Raw genomic sequence first — 22,664 nt, 5'->3', positions numbered from 1 at the left:
GGCTGGGGGGTGGGGTCAATTGAAAATTTCAAAACTGAGATTGATAGATTGTTTTCAGGCAAGGATATTAAGGGTAACGGAACCAAGACGGGTAGATAGAGTTAAGATACAGATCAGCCATGATCTAATTAAGTGGCGGAGCACACCCGAGGGGCTGAATGACCTCCTCCTGTTCCTAAATACACCGTGCAGTGTGAAACTCAGCCACACAGAGCAGAAAGGGTCCAGGTTCAATCCCTGCTCTGTCCTGAGTTAGCTGACCTCAGCTGGCCAGGCATTCAGGGCCTCACATTTGATCTGAGCGCCCTTTGGGGCTAGAGATGAGAGAAAATTAGCTCAGGATCACTATCCAATTACACCTGCTGGAAAAGTGCATGTGAATGATGGGCAAGGACAGGATCGGGCTCTGCATCGATGCTTCACACAGTCGAACAGTCTGATGGCAATCGCTGGTTAGACTCACACAAGAAGTGTGGTCAACTAGGCAAGGGTCACCGATGTCTATGGGGAAAAAAAAGGAAAGACTTGTATTGATATAGCGCATGCCCTCAGGACATCTCAAAGCACTTTACAACCAATGAGGTACGTTTCAAGTGTAGTCACTGTTGTAATGTGGGAAACGTGGCAGCCAATTTGCGCACAGCAAGCTCCCACAAACAGCAATGTGATAATGACCAGATAATCTTTTTTTAGTGATGTTGATTGAGGGATAAATATTGGCCAGGACACCGGAGATAACTGTCCTGCTCTTCTTCGAAATAGTGCCGCGGGATCTTTAACATCCACTTGAGAGGGCAGGCGGGACCTCGGTTTAACATCTCATCCAAAAGACGGCACTTTCAACAGTGCAGCCATCCGTCAATGTCAGCCTAGATTTTTGTGCTCAAGTCCCTGGAGTGGGACGCAAACCCACAACCATCAGAAGCGAGAGTGCTACCAACTGAGCCATGGCTGGTACAGTGAACCATCATCATCATTCAACCTAATTGCTCCTTGTGGAGAATAGGTCGTCTACTGTTTTCACCATTCAACTCTGTTTTGAGCAACCACTTCCAACTAACCCCATGTGTAGCTGCTCTTTTTACTTCAGTATCCACAATTTTACACCAACTGTTTTTTGATCTGCCTGCTCTTACATAGAAACATAGAAGATAGGAGCAGGAGTAGGCCATTCGGCCCCTCGAGCCTGCTCCGCCATTCAAAGCGATCATGGCTGATCATCCAAATTCAGTACCCTGTCCCTGCTTTCTCCCCATACCCCTTGATCCCTTTAGCCTTAAGAAATATATCCAACTCCCTCTTGAATATATTTAATGAATTGGCCTCTACTGCCTTCTGTGGCAGAGAATTCCACAGGTTCACCACTCTCTTGGGTGAAGAAATTCCTCCTCATTTCTGTCCTAAATGGCTTACCCCTTATCCTTAGACTGTGACCCCTGGTTCTGGACTCCCTGACCATCGGGAACATCCTTCCTGCATCCTCTTCTTTTTCTTTTGGGAATTCCAGTTCAATGACTCTCCAGCGACACAGATTTGGGGTTTTCTCAGGGTATGTCCAATCCAACCCCGTTTCCTCTGTCTTATTTGCAACTCTATTCTCTCCTCCCAGTTTTAATCCCCACAGTTCCTCATTCTCAATGGTCTCTGGCCAGCGAATGCCCAAAAATTATTCGTCAACATTTACTGACAAATGTCTGTTCCTTGTTTGTCATGGTTCTTGTTCCTCTTCATGTTTCCGCTCCGTACAAAAGCACTGATTTGACAGCGGTGTTAAAAAAGCAAACTTTGGTCTTTTGGGATAATGTTTGGGATCTAGAAGGGACCGTTTCCCAATCTAGCGGTGGCTTTGTGTCTTCCTTCAAAATGAATTAGACCAACTCCTGTGTGTGAGGCATTTTCTTCTTCATGGCCAGAATAAAGCAACGCTTCACCGCTTGTAAGACGTATATGCCCAGCCTGAATCCATCATGTCTTACCTCGCCCAACAGAGAGAGGTCGTATCTCTTCATAAAATCTGTGCAGTCATACCAGTTTGGTACATTGCTCTGATGTTCTGTGTTCCAGACCGAGTGGTCTGCTCAGGTGTAAGAAGAGGCATCTGCGAGCCAGCGCCCTTTCAGCTTTTGGCTGCACCTCATCGTTCTTATCCGAACAGGGTCACCTTCTTGCCTCAGGCCTTGTTCGACAGCCATATTTGTGGAAGTTTCAGTAACGCCTACATTTTTATTTACAAGGCCAGGTCGTTGGGCTAACTTCAACCCTCCTCAACTTTTCCCTGGCCTGGGATCTGAGCTGTAACAGGCGGAGCTTGTGGAACCACAACTCCAACACACATCAGAAGTGGAGGGGAGAAATTGGAGGGCGTGAGGTGAATGAATGAAATAGGACCATTATAAATCTAAATGGTAACGAATTCTGACCGGGAGTTGAAAGTTTTCTTTTAATTTTGACTCTGCATTCTTCTTTTTCCAAGGATGACTTGCTTCCACATTAAAATGAGTTCTCAGGTGACTGATGAGCCCAATGCGGGAGCTACAGTCTCTGTCACAGGTGGGGCAGACGGTGGTTGAAGGGGCGGGTGGGTGGGGGGCTTGGGTTGACGTGCGCTCCTCGCGCTGCCTGCACTTGGCTTCCGCTTGCTCCCGGTGAAGAGACTCGGGGTGTTCGGCGCCTTCCCGGATGCTTCTCCTCCAATTTGTGCGGTCTTGGGCCAGGAATTCCCAGGTGTCGGTGGGGATGTTGCACTTTTTCAAGGAGGCTTTGAGGGTGTCCTTGAAGCGTTTCCTCTGCCCACCTGGGGCTCTCTTGCCATGTTGGAGCTCTGAGTAGAGCGCTTGTTTTGGGAGTCTCGTATCGGGCATGCGGACGTTGTGACCCGACCATTGGAGCTGATCGAGTGTGGTCAAAGCTTCGATGCTGGGGATGTTGTCCTGAGTGAGAACACCGACGTTGGTGCGCCTATCCTGCCAATGGATTTGCAGGATCTTGTGGAGGCAGCATTGGTGGTACCTCTCCAGTACTCTGCTTTAAGGGCCCATTGCTTAACATACTTACTTCACCAACAGAAAATCCTCAGTAGGTCAGTCAGCGTCTGAAATGGAAAGAGGTTGGTGTTGGTGGGACTCCAAGGTTGAATGTGTGGGGTTCAACGTTCCCTTTAAGATGCGTTGCCGCATAGCCCACAGTGCTCTGCAGCTCCCGCGCACCCAGCTCACCGACTTTTAAATAGGAAAAACTGTGTATTTTGAATGGGCCGCACACCCAAAAAAACAAATTAAAGGGGACATTTGGTGGGGTTATACCTTGTTCTGTCCATTTCTTTCTCTTGGGACTGACATTTCCTTCCTAGATTCCCTGCTTCCACCATCTACCCCCTTCCTCCCCCCGTCTCATCCGCCCACACACACCCACACCCACACACACACTCGTCCACATTCTCACTCACATGAACACTCATTTGCGCGTGCAGACACACTCTCACTTCCTTCTGGAAGCCAGTGGACCATTTTATTTCCATTCAGCCAGTAGAGGATGCCCTTCAGTGAAGCATAATTGACCCCTATTGACGTGTTTGAGATGATAATGGGAATTGGCCAAGCTGATCCAGGCAAATTCCTCCACTATGGTGAAGGCTTTAAATACCAGGGGACACCAGTTAAACAGTAGGATGTTAAGAGTAAGAAGGAAAGCTGAGGGGAATTTTTTTCACCCGAAGAGTTGTCGGAAACGTAAGAACATAAGAATTAGGAGCAGGAGTCGGCCATTCGAGCCTGCTCCGCCATTTAATAAGGTCATGGCTGATCTTTTATCTCAACTCCACCTTCCTGCACTAAAGCTACCAGGGAAAGCCAGAGTGCCTAGAGCGGAAATGGTTTGAGGAATATTTTTTTATTTTTGTTTTTTTTTATGGCCAGCATTTATTGCCCATTCCTAATTGCCCTTGAGAAGGTAGTGGTGAGCCGCCTTCTTGAACCGCTGCAGTCCCGTGTGGTGAAGGTACTCCCACTGTGCTGTTAGGGAGGGAGTGCCAGGATTTTGACCCAGCAACGATGAAGGATCGGCGATATACTTCTAAGTCAGGATGGTGTGTGACTTGGAGAGGAACTTGGAGGTGGTGGTGATCCCATGCACCTGCTGCCCTTGTCCTTCTAGGTGGAAGAGGTCGCGGGTTTGGGATGTGCTGCCAAAGAAGCCTTGGCGAGTTGCTGCAGTGCATCTTGTAGATGGTACACACTGCAGCCATGGTGCGCCGGTGGTGGAGGGAGTGAATGTTTAAGGTGGTGGATGGGGTGCCAATCAAGCAGGCTGCTTTGTCCTGAATGCTGTCGAGCTTCTTGAGTGTTGTTGGAGCTGCACTCATCCAGGCAAGTGGAGAGTATTCCATCACACTCCTTACTTGTGCCTTGTTGATGGTGGAAAGGCTTTGGGGAGTCAAAAGGTGAGACACTCGCCGCAGAATACCCAGCCTCTGACCTGCTCTTGTTGCCACAGTATTGATGTGGCTGGTCCAGTTAAGTTTCTGGTCAATGGTGACCCCCAGGATGGTGAGAAGATGGTTGGGGTAGAGGGCTAGCAAAAAAGAAAAGTTTTGTTGAGCTTTACAAGAGGTGCTGTGGTAAGGAAGTACTGCAAGACTATCCCAAGTAGCACCCCAGCTAAGGACATGTTAAAAAAATAGCCTAGGATGGGTAACCAAGGCAAAATACAGGTTACTCTTTCTATTCTAATCTCTGAGTGAGTCCAGCATTCAAGAACTACCAAGCCACTTGGAAACAAAGAGAATCGACAAACACAAATGTAAACCAGAAATTAGGTTCTTCCCCAAAGGAATCTAGCTTCAAAGAGTTAAGATAATTTACTCGTAAATCCTCTTTTTCTTTGGTCAGGAATTGATTTTGCCAGGAGTAACTTGGGAGGGATTAAAGATCTGAAATATTAAAATGCCAATTTGCAAAGACAGTTTGTATGTGTAATTGAATTGCTATTGACAGCACAATTCTTGCAGGATAGCTGGACGACACTTATCTGCATCTTTAAACGGACAATTAGCCATAAATTCTGTGGCGGGCGACCCAAACCTTCTCAGCAAGTCGACAAGCATCCAAGTTCACTCATTAGCTGATTGAAATGCTGGTGTGCATTAAATACCAGGACAAGACTGATTAATGTAATCAGAAGTTAATTGATTGGCAGGGCAGGGGGTCCAGCTGCGGTTGTGCGAAAAACCTTACACTCGAGCGCGCAAGGTTCCTGCCAGTGGAAACGGAGGCGGGACTGAAGAATCCTCTCAGCCGAGAAGCACAAAAAAAAGTACAGAAACGTGGAATCGTGGACGCGTCCGGGTTCGTGTCTGATGCCGTACCGTACATTGGCCCAGAAATTCAATGGAGACCCCTGCACCCACCCCCCCAGTCCCCAGGGGGCAGGGATGCTGAGGGAGGGATGGTCACCATTCATATTCCTGGTGCGAAGCTCTCAATGTTCCCCGTCTTACCCTCATCTCCTGGAGATGCTGATCGGTGATGCAGTACCTATTCCTCAAACAGCAAGGGGGCCCAGCAGATCCTTTAGCGCAGGTCGTTATTCTTTGCGAGTGAGCCTGGGCTGACGGTGCCATTGACCTGTTTGGACTGCAATGTCATCATCGCCAAACCCAATCCTGCCTTCCCCACCTTTGTACACATGCACCAACAGCAGGATAGCAATCTGCAGCACTAAACCCTGACCGATCATTTTTGATTCTTCTCCTGCCTAAGGACATGAATCATCCTTCATCATCACTGGGTCCAGGACATAAGAACATAAGAACGTAAAAAATAGGAGCAGGAGTAGGCCAATCGGCCCCTCGAGCCTGCTCCGCCATTCAATAAGATCATGGCTGATCTGATCCTAACTGCCAATCCACTATCACAGAACCATCTCCTGCATCTAACAGAATTAGACACACGAAATAGGAGCAGGATCAGGCTACACGGCCCCTGGGCCCGCTCTGCTACCCACAGGGCCATGGCCGATCCGAACCTAGACTCATGTCCAAATTCCTGCCTGCTCCCCGTAACCCTTAATTCCCTTTACTTCTAGGAAACTGTCTATTTCTGTTTTAAATTTATGTAATGATGTAGCTTCTACAGTTTTTTGGGGCAGCATATTCCATGGACCTACCACCCTCTGAGTGAAGTAGTTCCTCCTCATCTCAGTTTTGAAAGAGCAGCCCCTTATTCTAAGACTATGCCCCCTAGTTCTAGTTTCACCCATCATCGGGAACATCTTCCCTGCATCCACCCGATCCAACCCCTTCACAATCTTATATGTTTCAATAAGATCGCCTCTCATTCTTCTGAACTTCAATGAGTAGAGTCCCAATCTACTCAACCTCTCCTCATATGTCCATCCCCTCATCCCCGGGATTAACTGAGTGAACCTTCTTTCTACTGACTCGAGAGCAAGTATGTCCTTTCTTAAGTATGGACACCAAAACTGTACGCAGTATTCCAGGTGCGGTCTCACCAATACCTTGTACAACTGAAGCAATACCTCCCTATTTTTATATTCTATCCCCCTAGCAATGAAAGCCAACATTCCATTGGACCTAGGGGCATGAGTGAGCCTAGGGGTATGAGTGAGCCATGGGGCATGGGTGAGCCATGGGGACATGATTGAGCCTAGGGGCATGGGTGAGCCTAGGGGCATGAATGAGCCTAGGGGCATAAGTGAGCCTAGGGGCATAGATGAGCCTAGGGACATGGGTGAGCCTGGGGGCATAGGTGAGCCTAGGGGCATAGATGAGCCTAGGGGCATGGGTGAGCCTGGGGGCATGGGTGAGCCTAGGGGCATGAGTGAGCCTAGGGGCATGGGTGAGCCTGGGGGCATGGGTGAGCCTAGGGGCATGAGTGAGCCTGGGGGCATAAGTGAGTCTAGGGTCACCTTTTGCTTCGGAGGTGCTGATACTGAAGAGTTAAAGGAGCGCTCTTGACGAAGCAGCATATAAGAAAAAGCTTGAAATGATACAGCACCTTTCATGTCCTCGGGACATCCCAAAGTGCTTCACAAACAATGAACTATTTTCAAAATGTAGTCACTTATTATAGGCAAATACAGCAGCTAATATATGAATAGCAAGGCCCCACAATCAGCAATGAGATGAATAAATCAGATAATATGGTATTTGGTGGTGTTGGTTGAGGGATGAATGTTGGCACCAGGAGAACTCACCTCTTCTTTTACGTCCAGCTGAACAGGCAGATGGGGCCTCGGTTTAACGTCTCATTCAAAAGACGGCACCTCTGACAATACAGCACACCCTCAGCACTGCACTGATGTGTCAGCTTGGATTATGTGCTCCAGCCCTGGAGTGGGACTAATGCCTGATGTTAAAATATAGTTTTGAACAATTACAAACTATGTAATATTGGTGCTAATGAAAGCATCGCAACAGCCTTGCGCTTTCCCATTTCATCCCGTTCCTGCCTCAAGTTGCCTGTTGAATCCATTCCCTCTCCTCAGTTGATAACGTGGAATTGTCAGCTTGTTGACAGCACCGTCGCTTGTTGAATGAGGGTGTATTCGGGTGTAAGAAATCTGTAACTTACCTCTTGGCATCCTGCACAATTTCTCCAATTTAGAAATCTGAAACTCTCTTCCCCAAAAGGCGGTTGATGCTAGGACAATTGGAGCTTTCAAACTGAGATCGATAGATTTTTGTTTGGTCAGGGTATCAAGGGAGATGAAGCAAAGGCTGGTAAATGGAGTTGGAGTCCAGATCAGCCATGAACGAATTGAATGGCGGAGCAGTCTCGAGGGGCTGGATGGCCAACTCCTGTTCCTAATGTTGGGGTTGACAGGGTAGACGTGGAGAAGATGTTTCCACTTGTGGGGGAGAGCAAAGCTAAGGGGCCATAAATATTAGATAGTCACTAATAAACACAATAGGGAATTCAGGAGAAACATCTTTACCCAAAGAGCGGTGAGAATGTGGAACTCGCTACCACAGGGAGTAGTTGAGGTGAATAGTATAGATGCATTTAAGGAGAAGCTGGATAAACACATGAGGGAGAAAGGAATAGAAGGATATGCTGATGGGGTTAGATGAAGAGAGGTGGGAGGAGGCTCATGTGGAACATAAACACCGGCACGGACAAGTTGGGCCGAATGGCCTGTTCCTGTGCTGTACAGTCTATGTAATTTTATGTAATGTTCATTTTTTCCCCCTCTATGCACCCTGAAACCAGCAGGTTCAAACATTGAAATGTCTGTCCTGTTGATTCCCACTTCCCAACACCAGTTTGGTTTGCTTGCTGGAAGCAGCTTGAGCAACAAAGATACCTTCCTGTCCACATCAAGCCTATCCCAGCCAGGGCTGGTGAAGCACTAGCATTACAACAGTGGCTACACTTCAATAGTACTTCATTGGCTGTAAAGCGCTTTGGGACGTCCTGAGGACATGAAAAGCGCTGGCTTTTTTTTCCCTCTAACTCTAGTCCTTGAGTGATTTGGATTCAGTCACATCTCCTGGTCAAAAATCCATTGCTCTCGCATTGTAGCTGCTTAGTTATCTGATCTGACCGATTGTTTAAATAAAATACACAGTCCGGTAACTACAAAGACTCCCTAACCCCAACTCCCACCTGTTCAGCCTGGAGCCAGTGCCCAAGAAACTGCCTCAATCTGCTTAAATCTACCTAACAGTATGCGACTATTTATACACTTGTCCCCATGTATCTGTGAATTTCAGAGAGGCCGATGATCTTAAAAGAACACTAACAACTGAATCTGAAAACTTCACAGATGACGAATCCCTTAAAAAAAAAAGTGTTTGGGCTGTCTAAGCCTAGCTCACGTCTATTTCCCCCACCGCCCCCCCTTGTTTTGCAGTCTCACTCACGGAGGCCGGAAGATGGCTAAAGTAGGAAACAGAAATGACTCCAGGGGGAGACTGAGGCACAAAGTAACAAGAGCTTTACATGGACAACATGTGATGCTGTTCTTGACCCAGGACTGCATACAATCTTCCAGCACAGAAGGAGACCATTCGGCCCATCGTGCCCGTGCCAGCTCTTTGAAAGAACTATCCAATTAGTTCCACTCCCCTGCTCTTTGCCATGGTGTGGCGATGCCGGTGTTGGACTGGGGTGGACAAATGTAAGAAGTCACACAACACCAGGTTATAGTCCAACAGCTTTATTTGAAATCACAAGCTTTCGGAGCGCTGCTCCTTCGTCAGGTGAAGTGAAGAAATGCATAAAGACACAGCTTATGTAGTCAGAGAATCATGTCAGATGTTTACAGGTAATGTTTCCAACTGCCATTTATCACACCTCGGCAGATAGATAATCACAGCAATCAAAGGTGTGAATGGTGTCCAAACAGGTCAGTCAGGAAAACATTACATCAAAGAACAATGAGGTGGGGTCACAAGGGGTCAAATGTTGCAGATGCTGGGGTCTGTATGAAAAACAAAAAAACAGACAAAAAACATTTTTTTTGCTGGAAATCACAGCAGGTCCGGCCGCATCTGTGTAGAGAGAACAAGCCAATGTCAACTCGAGTCTGGATGACCCTGCATCAGGTGGGGTTACATGTAGCGTGACATGAACCCAAGATCTCGGTTGAGGCCGTCCTCATGGGTGTGGAACTTGGCTATCAGTTTCTGCTCGACGATTTTGCGTTGTCGTGTGTCTCGAAGGCCGCCTTGGAGAATGGAGATCTTCGGGTAAGCATTTTTCCTGACTGACCTGTTTGGACACCATTCACACCTTTGATTGCTGTGATTATCTCTCTGCCGAGGTGTGATAAATGGCAGTTGGAAACATTACCTGTAAACATCTGACATGATTCTCTGACTATATAAGCTGTGTCTTTATGCATTTCTCCACTTCACCTGACGAAGGAGCAGCGCTCCGAAAGCTTGTGATTTCAAATAAAGCTGTTGGACTATAACCTGGTGTTGTGTGACTTCTTACATCTGCTCTTTGCCCACAGCCCTGCAAAGGTTTCTTTTTTAAGTGAAGATCTAATTCCCCTTTTGAATGTTACCCTTGAAGCTGCCTCCACCACCCTTTCAGGCAGTGCATTCCAGATCGGAACAACTTATTTGATGTTGAAACCGGGCGCTCATTATGAGGAAGCTCCTGTGTTCTAACCTCGATGAGCACAGATCCTTTTTTTCATCACATTGCCAGCCGTGCCTGCCCTGTTCAGCGCACCAGCACTTTGCCACGTCTGTGCCGCAATGGCACATGCCGCTCTCCGCCCTCTCGTATCACGGCCACACTTTGCAAAGGTGGACGTGCCTGGTGCTCAAAAGGTCATTTACTCGGCACACCAGTTGACGAGACTTTGCCGGATCAGTTTACCGCATTTGCAAGCTAATTTGCACTGTCTGATGTAACCTGATTTTGATATCAAATAAAGCGCGGAAGGTGTAAGTGAGGTGGCACGTTTAAGCTACCTAGACCTGCCGCCGACGGACTGGGATGGATTTTATCTTGCTTCAGTCTCCTTCTCCCAAGGATCCTGATTTCACAGCCTCCTACTGATAGAAGCGGGGTTCAAGCGCTAACGCTTCCAAATGCTGACGGTAAGCACTGGAATACACAGCTATCCTGTGCAGCAGCAGCTGTATAAATGCAAGTTGTTGCTTTTGCTTGTGCATTTGTAGGGGGGTTGTCACTGAGCAGGAAAATGCTGGATAGTATATAGTAAGAAAGCGAAAGTTAAATTCTGCTTCAATTAGTGATGGTGGCTGATGCGCCTCAATAGCTTCAAGGCTCAAAGTTAACTGGATAAAACAAGGCTTTTATTAGCAAAGAAAGATGCCTGTGTCTTCACCTAGCATTCTGCTGTTCTGCTGCAAGACAAGCCTGGGCTTGTCTTAAGTAGGGCCAGGTATGGGCGGAGCCGACACACCCAATGGGGAGAAAGGGGGCGGTGCCCTATATACAATACAAGGTAAAAACACAGGAGCAGGCAATACAATATATGTAGTTAAATACAGAGTCTGATGAATGACATATTTCATCACAGTGGCCACAATTACACGACCGTATGGTTCACTAACAACAACTTGCATTTATATACAGCAGGTAAATGTCAACCAACATCACTAAAACAGATTTTCTGGTCGTTTATTTCATTGCTGGTTGTGGGAGCTTGCTGTGCACGGATTGGCTGCCGCGTTCAGCCAACATTACAACAGTGACTCCACTTCAAAGGTGTTTTGTTTTCCCGTGAAGCGCTTTGGGGCAATCTGTGGATGCGAAGGACGCTGTATAAATGCAAGGCTTTCTTTTCGTTAACCGTTTGGAATGATCTACTCAATCAGACGCTAGAGATAAAAGCATCGGGGTCATTCAAGGTGGAGCTGGACGCTGAGATGGGCGAGTTCAGTCCTTAGATGAGTTTGAATAGGCAAAGATGGTCTTTTCTTATCCTTGACTTTTATTTTTTTTTAAATTAGAGAGAAAACTGGAAAAGCAATTTACACTTGCACTGGAAGCGTGCTACCTGACAGAAAAAATTTAAATAGCGCCATTGTCATTCTCTATTGAACGTGATGTCTTCTTGAAAAAGCGTCAGCAGATCCTTTCATCACTTTCATCGCAATTATGCCCTTTACGTGCTTTACCATCATTTGCACCTTCATACAACTCAACTGCAAGCAAAACAAAAAGGTTTGCTGAGTACTCTATCATGAAGACGTTACCCCTTTAAGAAACCAATGGAAAGCTAGTTTGACCTTTCCACCAACCTACCATTCTTATGGTACTAGCAAATATCCTAGTAACCAGTGATATAATTATACTTTTTCTTTAACAGAAGCCTACAGCCTACACCTCCCACACTACCAACTGTCAGACTCTCTCCTGGCGATGTACTGTGCACTTATGACTGCCACTATCAATGCCAGCTTGCGTTTCACTTTTCTTCATTCGTGATGTCACCATTACTTTTTCGAGGCTGCCATTACCATTAATCCTTTGACCCCCCCCCCGGAAGTTCATGACTTCCCTGGGCCAAACTTTTTTTTTTTGAAGTGCTCAGCTCCGATAGCATGACGTAGGAAAGATGATCACATCTTGAGTATTGTGTGCAGTTTTGGTCGCCTTACCTGAGGAAGGATGTTCTTGCCATGGAGGGAGTGCAGCGAAGATTCAGCAGGCTGATACCTGGGATGGCAGGAATGACATATGAGGAGAGATTGGGTCGATTGGGCTTATACTCGCTGGAGTTTAGAAGAATGAGAGGGGATCTCATTGAAACTTATAAAATTCTGACAGATCTGGACAGACTAGATGCAGGAAGGATGTTCCCGATGGTCGGGGAGTCCAGAACCAGGGGTCACAGTCTAAGGATAAGGGGTAAGCCATTTAGGAAAGAAATGAGGAGGAATTTCTTCACCCAGAGAGTGGTGAACCTGTGGAATTCTCTACCACAGAAGGCAGTAGAGGCCAATTCATTAAATATATTCAAGAAGGAGTTGGATATATTTCTTAAGGCTAAAGGGATCAAGGGGTATGGGGCGAAAGCAGGGACAGGGCACTGAATTTAGATGATCAGCCATGATCGCATTGAATGGCGGAGCAGGCTCGAGGGGCCGAATGGCCTACTCCTGCTCCTATCTTCTATGTTTCTATGTTTCTATTAAAATGCCATTTGGGGCCATCAAACCCGCTTTCTCCACACTCCATGCAGGGCCGCTTTATTCGTACTTTGCCCCCTCCCACTCAAGATCTGCGTTTTCTCATCCTAAATCCCATGTAAATCAAGTACATCTGTTGACTCAGTGCTGAGCTTCTGACCCCATATCCTCTCCAGCACAAAACTGCCCACTTCCACCTCTGTAACATTGCCTGGCTCGATCCTTACCTCAGCTCGTCTGCTACTGAAACTAGCATCCGTGCCTTTGTCATCTCCAGACTCGACTATTCCAATGCTTCCTTGGCGGGCCTCACATCCTCCACCCTTCGTACGCTTCAGCTCATTCAAAACTCTGTTGCCCGCACCAAGTCCCACGTCACCCATCAGTCTGTCCTCGCTGACCTACATTGGCTCCTGGTTCTCCCTTGCTTCAAGTTTTAAATTTTCACCCTCGTGTTAAAATCCCTTCAAGGCCTTGCCCCTCTCTATCTCTGTAACCTCCTCCAGCCTTACCACAAACACCCGTCCCCACCCCCCAAACTCTCTGTTACCTTGACACTGGCCCTTGCCCCACCATTAGTGGCCGTGCCTTCAGCCGCCTGGACCCAGCGCATTAGAATTTGTTCCCTAAACCCCTCCACATCTCTACCTCTACCTCCTTCTTGAAGACCATCCTTGATACCCACCTCTGAGCTTTCGGTCACCCCTCCTGATAGCTCCTCCCTTGCCTCAGTGTCCATCTTTTTTGATCACGCCTCTAGAGGTGTTATATAAATGCAAGTTGTTGTTACAACCCTAAATTCCCTTTCTTGATAAGTATTTATTCAGTTCCATTTTAAGATAAAAGGGCTGATCTGTGAACAGGCAAAAAATAAGGCCGGCACTCTCCTACACAATGCGCAAGTACTCTACCTCACTGGGCTCTGGACTCAACTAAAATACATCTGTATACTATTTTAAAAGAAAGACTTGCATTTCTATAGCGCCTTTCATGACCACCGGACACCCCAAAGCGCTTTACAGCCAATGAAGTACTTTTTGAAGTGTAGTCACTGTTGTATTGTAGGAAACGCGGCAGCCAATTTGCGCACAGCAAGCTCCCACAAACAGCAACGTGATAATGACCAGATCATCTGTTTTTTCAGTGATGTTGATTGAGGGATAAATATTGGCCCAGGACACCGGGGATAACTCCTCTGCTCTTCTACGAAATAGTGCCATGGGATCTTTTATGTTCACCTGAGAAAGCAGACGGGGCTTCGGTTTAACATTTCGTCTGAAAGTCGGCACCTCCGACAGTGCAGCACTCCCTCAGCACAGCACTGGAGTTTCAGCCTGGATTTTTGTGCTCGTGGTATGTGGCCGCAACATTGCAATGACATTGCACCTGTAGGTGGTGCTATGGTGGGATGGTCATGTTATGTGACCCATTAAGCACAGTGTGGCCCACCTAATATTAAGTGACAGTCCCACTCCAATTATCCTGTATGTTCCTTTCATTGCACTTCAAAGCTGTTGAGCCAAGGAAACTAAACCAATGACCTCCATATTGATGATCTTCACTGATCTGCACTGTAGCTGTTGTTATAATCTGTGTAGTTAATCTCAGTTACTGTATTGTCTATGTTCCGGCCTCCTCCTTTGTCAGTGCAGCGTGCTATCCCAGGGAAAGTCATGGGGCCAGTTTGCATCACTATACATTCTTTAGGGGTTAATGTCTGCACACATAGCGCTGCCTCAAAAACTTATAGAGGGGTGGGGGAATTGAATTTAGGGTGCGACGGATGGTAATGGATCGGACAGCCTTTATAGACCCACCTAATATCCTGTCCACTGAAGTCAAGGTTGAATATTGTCCCCTTGTACTCCCGCAGAGAGGAATAGCCTTTCCTCATTCCATGCTTTCTTGTGTTCCTCAAACTGGGAAGGAAAAGCCAGGTCTACACTTACTTAGAAAAAAAACCTCTTCAGTGTACTGTACAGCACAACATATTTCTCTGGCTCGGAATTTATGCCTTGAGATACTGGGGAATGAATGTTTAGTGCATTGATCAAAGATTCCTCTCTCTGTCTCTGTAATCTCCTCCAGCCCCACAACCCCCCAAGGTATCTGCGCTCCTCTAATTCTGCCCTCTTGAGCATCCCTGATTTTAATCGCTCAACCATCGGTGGCCATGCCTTCTGTTGCCCAGGGCCCTAAACCGCTCCGCCTCTTTACCTCTCTTTCCTCCTTTATGACGCTCGTTAAAACCTACTTCTTTGACCAAGCTTTTGGTCACCTGGCCTAGTTTCTTCTTATGTGGCTCGATGTCAATCTTTTGTCTTCTAACATGCCCATGAAGTGACTTGGGACGTTTTACTATGTTAAAGGTGCTATATAAATACAAGTTGTTGTTGTCTTTTTATTTCAAATGGGTTCACACTTACACCAAAGTAGTGGAGAACGGAGTTTCAGACATTCCTTTGCAATGCTCTATGATAATCCCGGGGCTCCTGTTGTTCACCTTGCCTGTACTGTATACAAACTAGGCTGACCGAGGGATGTCAACCTTCCCGCTTTGCTCGGGAGTCTCCCGGAATCGGCTATTTGTCCCCGGGGCGCTGCTGCTGGCAACCCGAGAGAAAAGTTTGATGCAACCGCGTAAAGTGTCGCCGCTTGCAGTTAATCAGCTGTTCGCCTCCTTCCACCATCCCACGGCTTGCCAAACTTCAGGTGAAGTTACGTTGGTACAGTATCAGCTGTGACTCAGTTGGTAGCACTCTCACCTGAGTCAGAAGGTTGTGGGTTCAAGTCTCACTCCAGGGATTTGAGCACATAAAGCTAGGCTGACACTCCAGTGCAGTGCTGAGGGAGTGCTGCACTGTCAGAGGTGCCGTCTTTCGGATGAGATGTTAAACCGAGGCTCCGTCTGCTCTCAGGTGGACGTAAAAGATCCCATGGCACTATTTCGAAGAAGAGCAGGGCAGTCATCCCCGGTGTCCTGGCCAATATTTATCCCTCAATCAACATAACAGAAACAGATTATCTGGTCATTATCACATTGCTGTTTGTGGGAGCTTGCTGTGCGCAAATTGGCTGCCGCGTTTCCCACATTACAACAGTGACTACTCTCCAAAAAGTACTTCATTGGCTGTAAAGCACTTTGAGACATCCGGTGGTCGTAAAAGGCACCTCCGTTCAATCCGTAAGGGTGACCCCGAGCTTCCGGTCGCCTGTCATTTTAATTCACCGCTCCATTCCCACTCGGACCTCACCGTCCTTGGCCTCTTGTATTGTTCCACAGAAGCTCAACGTAAACTCGAGGAACAGCAAATCATCTTCCGATTAGGCACTTTGCAGCCTTCCGGACTCAATATCGAGTTCAACAATTTCAGATCATAACCTCGGCCCCTATTACTTTTTTACTTATAATTTTTTCCACCCCTTTGTTTTGGGTCTTCCTTCCCCCCCCCCCGCCCCCTTTCCTTTTGTTTCTCTCTCCCACCTGGCAGCTGTCTCCTATCCTGCCAGTACACTTCACACCTAATCTCAGCTGTCTTTTATCTCCTCTGGCCTATTACCATCTCGTCTGGTTTCGAATACCTTTTATTGTCTCTTTTACTTCTTTTGTTCGATCACAGTCCTGCCTTCGATCTATTTTCTTTTCTTTCCAGTTTTGAAGAAGGGTTTCGACCCGAAACGTCAACTCAAATTTCTCTCCACGGATGTTGCCTGACCTGCTAAGTTTTTCCAGCAATTTCTGTTGTTATTTCGGATTTCCAGCATCTGCAGTATTTTGCTATCGTACTATAGAAATGTATGTCTTTTTGATTCTGGGCGCTAATGGCAGATGTTGCAGCCCAGAATGCACTGTGTCCCAGAATATGCCCTATCGACCTCAGTGGAAACTGGCACACAGCCACAGAAGGGGCCCGTTGTAAGTGGAAGAAATAAGCCCTTCACCAGTGCAGCAAGTATGTATTCATTTATTGATTATACTGACAACTTCACCAAATATGCAACAAGCAGTATTGACTGAAATGCAACAGCACTCTGCTGATCTGTTATAACTATGGTGGATGATGCATATTTATCACAAGTGTTCACACTGCACAAGTCTGGTGAATTTAGTGAGTTACGTATCTTCATCCATTCCTTGGCTATCAAAAAAATCCACTGAATATGCTGAGAAGGTAATGTCATAGGAAAATGTTACATTTCAAGAAAGTGAATTTCAAAATTGTAGAGAAGCTTTTAAAGTAAGGAGGTAAAGATTTTTTTCAAGGGACTGCTTGCTCATGGCTTCAGTGGGGAAACTAGCAGGCATTTAGGAAAGGTCAGCCTGTTGTACATAGTGCTGTGATATCTGAATGATAAATGCAACAGTCGTTTAGCTGATCCCTCTTCTGATGCCACAGCGATTGAAATTTGACTGGCAATTTACCGGGACGCTCCCCACTTTTAGAAATCGGGATGCTCATCTTGCTGCCTTTATTTTCGTGATAACTGATACAAATGCTAACTGCTTCATTCCTACATTGCAACAGTGACTACACTTCAAAGAAAGTACTTTATTGGCTGTAAAGCGTTTTGGGACATCCTGATGTCATGAAAAGCGCTATAGAAATGCAAGTCTTTCTTTCTTTTCACGTTCTGCTGGGTGAGTTTGGGCTCTAGACTGCTAGGATCTCTTCAGCTTTACCAGCAGAAATCTGGCCAATCAGGACTCACCTGCAATAACACTCGTTTTCCACTTCTCAAGTGGTTTGCTGGCCACTGAACTATTAAAAAAATGGCCAAGAATTTTGATCCTGCTCTAGATATCAGGAAGTAAATTAAGCATAGCATTGAAGTTGCCTGATTAGCTGACAATGCTGTCTGATTTTGAAAGACAATTTTATTATCTCAGGTGCTAGACCCAACGTATGTACTTTTGTGTGTAATCAATGTTTGAGTTTTGAAATCAGAAACAAAGATTAAATTTACAAACTGTATGCATCGTCTATTTGTCAAAGTTGCATTAAAAACTGTGGGCAATAATGCAATAACATTTGCAAGCGGGCAGATGTCATGTGATTGGATGTCACATGGATGAATGTCACATGATCCGATGTCACGTGATCAGCCCTCCGGGAATGGGTCAAACCACAGTTGGCAACCCTAGCCCGACTATATGGCAGCACGGTGGCATAGTGGTTAGCACTGTTGCCTCACAGCGCCAGGGACCCGGGTTCGAATCCGGCCTCGGGTGACTGTCTGTGTGGAGTTTGCACATTCTCCCCGTGTTTGCGTGGGTTTCCTCCGGGTGCTCCGGTTTCCTCCCACAGTCCAAAGATGTGCGGGTTAGGATGATTGGCTATGATAAATTGACCCTTAGTGTTAGGGGGATTAAATACGTGGGGTTAAGGGGATAGGGTGGGATATGTGTTGGTGTAGGGGTTACGGGGATCGGGTGGGATATGTGTCGGTGCAGGCTCGATGGGCCGAAATGGCCTCTACCTGCACTGTGGGGTTTCTGTGATTCTGTGATTCTGTGATATCTGCCTTGTACAGTGCAGCCCAGGGCAGGGGCTATCCAGTTTGCCTGATCTTCTTACCCTCCTCCCCTGAAGGTGATGAGTCAAGGGTGGGGTACGGTTCCAGGAGCATCAACAGGCCTCCCTGACCATGCTTTGTTTGTGTGAGCCACCAGCCCAGACAGTGAGTATCAGTGTGCTAGTCAATGATGGGGGAAGAGTTGCCAAATCCTCCCAGATTGTCCGAGAGTCTCCTGGAATGGAGGACTCGTCTCCCAGGCACTGCGGCAAACAACCCTGGAGACAAGGGTACAGTAGCATAGTGGTTATATTACTGGACTAGTAAGTAATCCAGAAGCTTGGACTAATGATCCGGAGACAAGAGTTCAAATCCCACCAAGGCAGTGAAATTCAGTGAATTAAATAAATCTGGAATATAAAGCTAGTATCAGTAATGGTGACCATGAAACTACCGGATTGTTGTTAAAAACCCATCTGGTTCACTAACCCCCTTAGGGAACGAAATCTGCCGTCCTTACCCAGTCTGGTCTATATGTGACTCCACACCCACAGCAATGTGGTTGACTCTTAACTGCCCTCTGAAATGGCGGCTCACCACCTTCTCAAGGGCAATTAGAGATGGGCAATAAATGCTGGCCTTGATGGCGATGCCCATACCCTGAAAATGATTTTTTTTAAAAAGGTACTGCACATTCGCGATTTGCGCCTGTGTACAGCTCACAATGGTGAATGCACATTGCTGCTTCTGCGGGTGGCCCGAGAGGAGATGTAAGGAGTGCAGGAGCACCATCCGATCCAGGATCTCATAAACCCCCTGCTTCAATAGTTCAGTGAGCGAGTGGTCAATCTATGGAACAGGCTCCCCAGGGAGATGCTGGAAGCAGTGAGTATTGATTCAGCCAAGTGCAAATTAGATAGATTTCTTTCAGAAAATAATATTTTGGGATAAAGTCTATGAGTAATTTGAGACATGACATGTGGTAAGAGTAGCAATGCTTGGAACCTATGGTTCCCAAAGCTCTCCATCACTGGGGTATACCTCGCATCATGTCCAGGTCGCAGGCTCGAGGGGCCGCATGGCCTACTCCTGCTCCTAATTCTTGTGTAGTAGACTATTTGATAGAGTTGATTGTTATGGTTAGTCAACAACTCCATTATCATTGTATCATGCGACTACCAGGATGATTCAAGGCGAACTAGATGGACTTTGCCCTATTTTTCATCGAGACATTCCTTGGTTCCTATGATCAAACGTGATTCTCCCCAATTCCGTTCTTCATGGGATCTTTTCTGAAATTCTGGGGGTAATGGTGGATATCCCTACCCAGAATGCATGGCATGCCAGAATATACCCTATCCCTTTTTACAGGCAACCAGCTAGATCTCGTAGCTCAAATGTTGTCCTACTTTGTAAGAGCAGTTAACGCAAGCTTGCTGTTCACATTTAGCAACAAAGCACAGAAATAACAGAATCAACGCAGCTTTAAATTTACTACCTCATCCTCACGATGTACCTACTGCATATCCCCCATCAAACTGAGTTAATGTGATTCTTTACGCTAAGTGTTCAAACAATCACTCTCTAAAGTATATATCAATAAAAGGGCAAACATTAGTATAATACAATAGAAAATAATTTCGAAAAATTAAGTCACCGATGCACCACATAAATCTTGCTCCCTTAATTCAGAGAATAAACTGCAGTCACATTTTAAATATAGAATCATAGAATCATAGAATGGATACATCACAGAAGGAGGCCATTTGGCTCATTGAGCCTGTGCCAGCTCTCTGCAAGAGCAGTTCAGCTAGTCCCACTCCCCTGCCCTTTCCCCGTAGCCCTGCAAATCTTTTTCCTTCAGGTACTTATCTAATTCCCTTTTGAAAGCCACGATTGAGTTTGCCTCCACCACCCTCTCAGGCAGTGCATTCCAGCTCCTAACCACTCGATGCGTAAATATTTTTTCCTTCATGTCGCCTTTGGTTCTTTAGCCAATCACCTTAAATCTGTGTCCTCTGGTTCTCGACCCTTCCCCCAATGGGAACAGTTTCTCTCTATCTACTCTGTCCCGACCCCTCATGATTTTGAACACCTCTATCACATCTCCTCTCAATCTTCTCTGCTCGAAGGCATACAGCCTTTCCAGTCTATCTGCGTAACTGAAGTCCCTCATCCCTGGAACCATTCTCTTAAATCTTTTCTGTGCCCACTCTAAGGCCTTCACATCCTTCCTAAAGTGCAGCGCCCAGAATTGGACACAATACTCCAGTTGAGACCAAACCAGTGTTTTATAAAAGTTCATCATAATGTCCTTGCTTGTGTACTCTATGGGCAGGATTTTCATTGGGCCGTGGAGGCGGGATTGGAGGCATGTGGGGGTTAAAATTGCAAAAACTGGCATGCAGGCCCAACCCCGCCTCCAAGCAATTTTCATTAATTCGTGTCTAATGGTCCTGTCTCCGTCCTGCCTCCAAGAGGCGGGATAGGCTGTTAAGGCCCTTAACAAGCACTAAATTGCCTCTATAATGCCATTTTGAAAGGGCTTTGCGATTTTAACCCTTTTCCCACGTGAAACACGCCTGTTCTGATACACGACGATGAAACCTGACGGGAGCACAATTGGATTGCTGACTATCAGCTGCAGCTCAACCATTAAAGAGGAGATTTGATCAGCCATCATTTGCAGGTGGCAGGACTTTGTTGTCTCAGGTCTGGGGGAACTTTTAGAAGGCATAACCAGAGCTGTGGAAGTTTGGAGCCTAACACCCATCTCCTGTGTGACCTCCTGGGAAACCCCTCTCGCCACCTTCACTGAGCGCTTCCTCAACTGAGGCATATACCAGAAGCATGGGAGCCATTTATTTCCTTCCCTTCTGGACATTAGATGAGGACGAAGACCAGCCGCGGCACCAGCAGAACCAGGAACAACAGCAGCAGCAACAACAGGAGCGCCAAGCTACTGCTCACCCACCTGAAGCTGCACAGGCCAGAAGGGGCCAGCGCATGGAAGCCCGTCGGTGCAGGAGATACCCCCCAAACAGGGTCTACAGACACAGGGTCAGCTACCTCAACATGTCTGAGCAGCAGTGCCAAAGGCGGCTCCGACTTTCGCGAGAGGTAGTGGGTGACATCTGTGCAATGCTGCAACAAGACCTGCAGGCCAGAGGACCAGGTGGACAACCCTTACCAGTGGCCGTCAAAGTCACCACCGCACTCAACTTTTTTGCCTCAAGCTCATTCCAGGGATCAGCAGCAGACATCAGCGGCATCTCCCAGGCGGCCGCACACACTTGTATCACGCAGGTAACCGATGCCCTCTTTGCCATCGCGCACAATCGCATCCATTTCACCAAGGATCAAGCAACTGTCACGCACATGCAGTTGGATTAGCTAATCTGGCAGGCTTTCTAAGGGTGCAGGGCGTCGTTGACTGCACACATGTGGCCCTTAAGGCACCCCATCGCATTCCAGGTATTTTTGTCAACCACAAGGGCTTCCACTCCCTTAACGTTCAGCTGGTGTGTGACCACAAGAAGGAAATTTTGCATGTTTGTGCCATGTACCCTGGCAGTTGCCATGACTCCTTCATACTGCGCCAGTCTAGTGTGCCTCCGCTATTCAGTCCACCAGACCAACTTAACAGATGGCTACTTGGAGACAAGGGCTATCCCCTGAAGACATGGCTAATGACGCCATTGAGGAGCCCATCCAATGAAGCTGAGGAGAGCTACAACTCCAGCCACATGTCTACCAGAGCCATAATCGAGCAAACCATCGGTTTGCTGAAGATGTGCTTCAGATGCCTGGATAGATCAGGTGGAGCCCTGCAGTACTCAGCAGCCAGGGTCTCCAGAATCGTCGTGGTTTGCTGTGCACTTCACAACATGGCACAGTGTCGTGGCTTGCAGATTCCTGAGGACCAAGTGGCTCGTCACATATCCTCCTCAGATGAGGAGGAGGAGGAGGAGGAGGAGAGTGAAAATGAACATCTTGCAGAGGCCCATCAACCAGCGGCAGCAGTACACGAGAACATTGCTGCCCGGGATGCAAGGAACGCACTCATCTTGGCCAGATTTGCTTAGCCTAGCCAATCAAGCACTTTTGCCTCGCAGCTTCTTACCTGAGCGCCGACAGTGGCCAAGGACCAGCGGATTCCTAGCAATTTGACCACCATACTGACAATTGCAAGTAATCCTAAGACCTGAATGTGAATGTCCCTTTCGCGAAATGACACACGCCACAACTACAGCAGTAGCCATCAGATTTTTTATTTACATTATTCATCTGATGGCTTTTTCACAGAAAACATCAAATTTCACCCAAGTGACCACCCTTGTGACTATTTGTGCAGTATCTTTCTCTTACGCGTGTTCCTACGTGTTGCTTCCCCTGTGGCTTCAGCAGATGTGGAGGCCCCTTGCTCACTTTCCTGCTGCTCCTGTCTCGACACCTCTGGCGGGCGTCCTCTGGGGTTGTGAACCAGTGAGGGCTCGGCAACAGTCTGCTGTTC

Source organism: Somniosus microcephalus, chromosome 12 (assembly GCF_052327205.1).
Source record: "Somniosus microcephalus isolate GS21.2 chromosome 12, FLI_Smic_1.0, whole genome shotgun sequence".
NCBI lineage: Eukaryota > Metazoa > Chordata > Chondrichthyes > Squaliformes > Somniosidae > Somniosus > Somniosus microcephalus.
Note: the sequence above shows the minus strand (reverse complement) of the source record.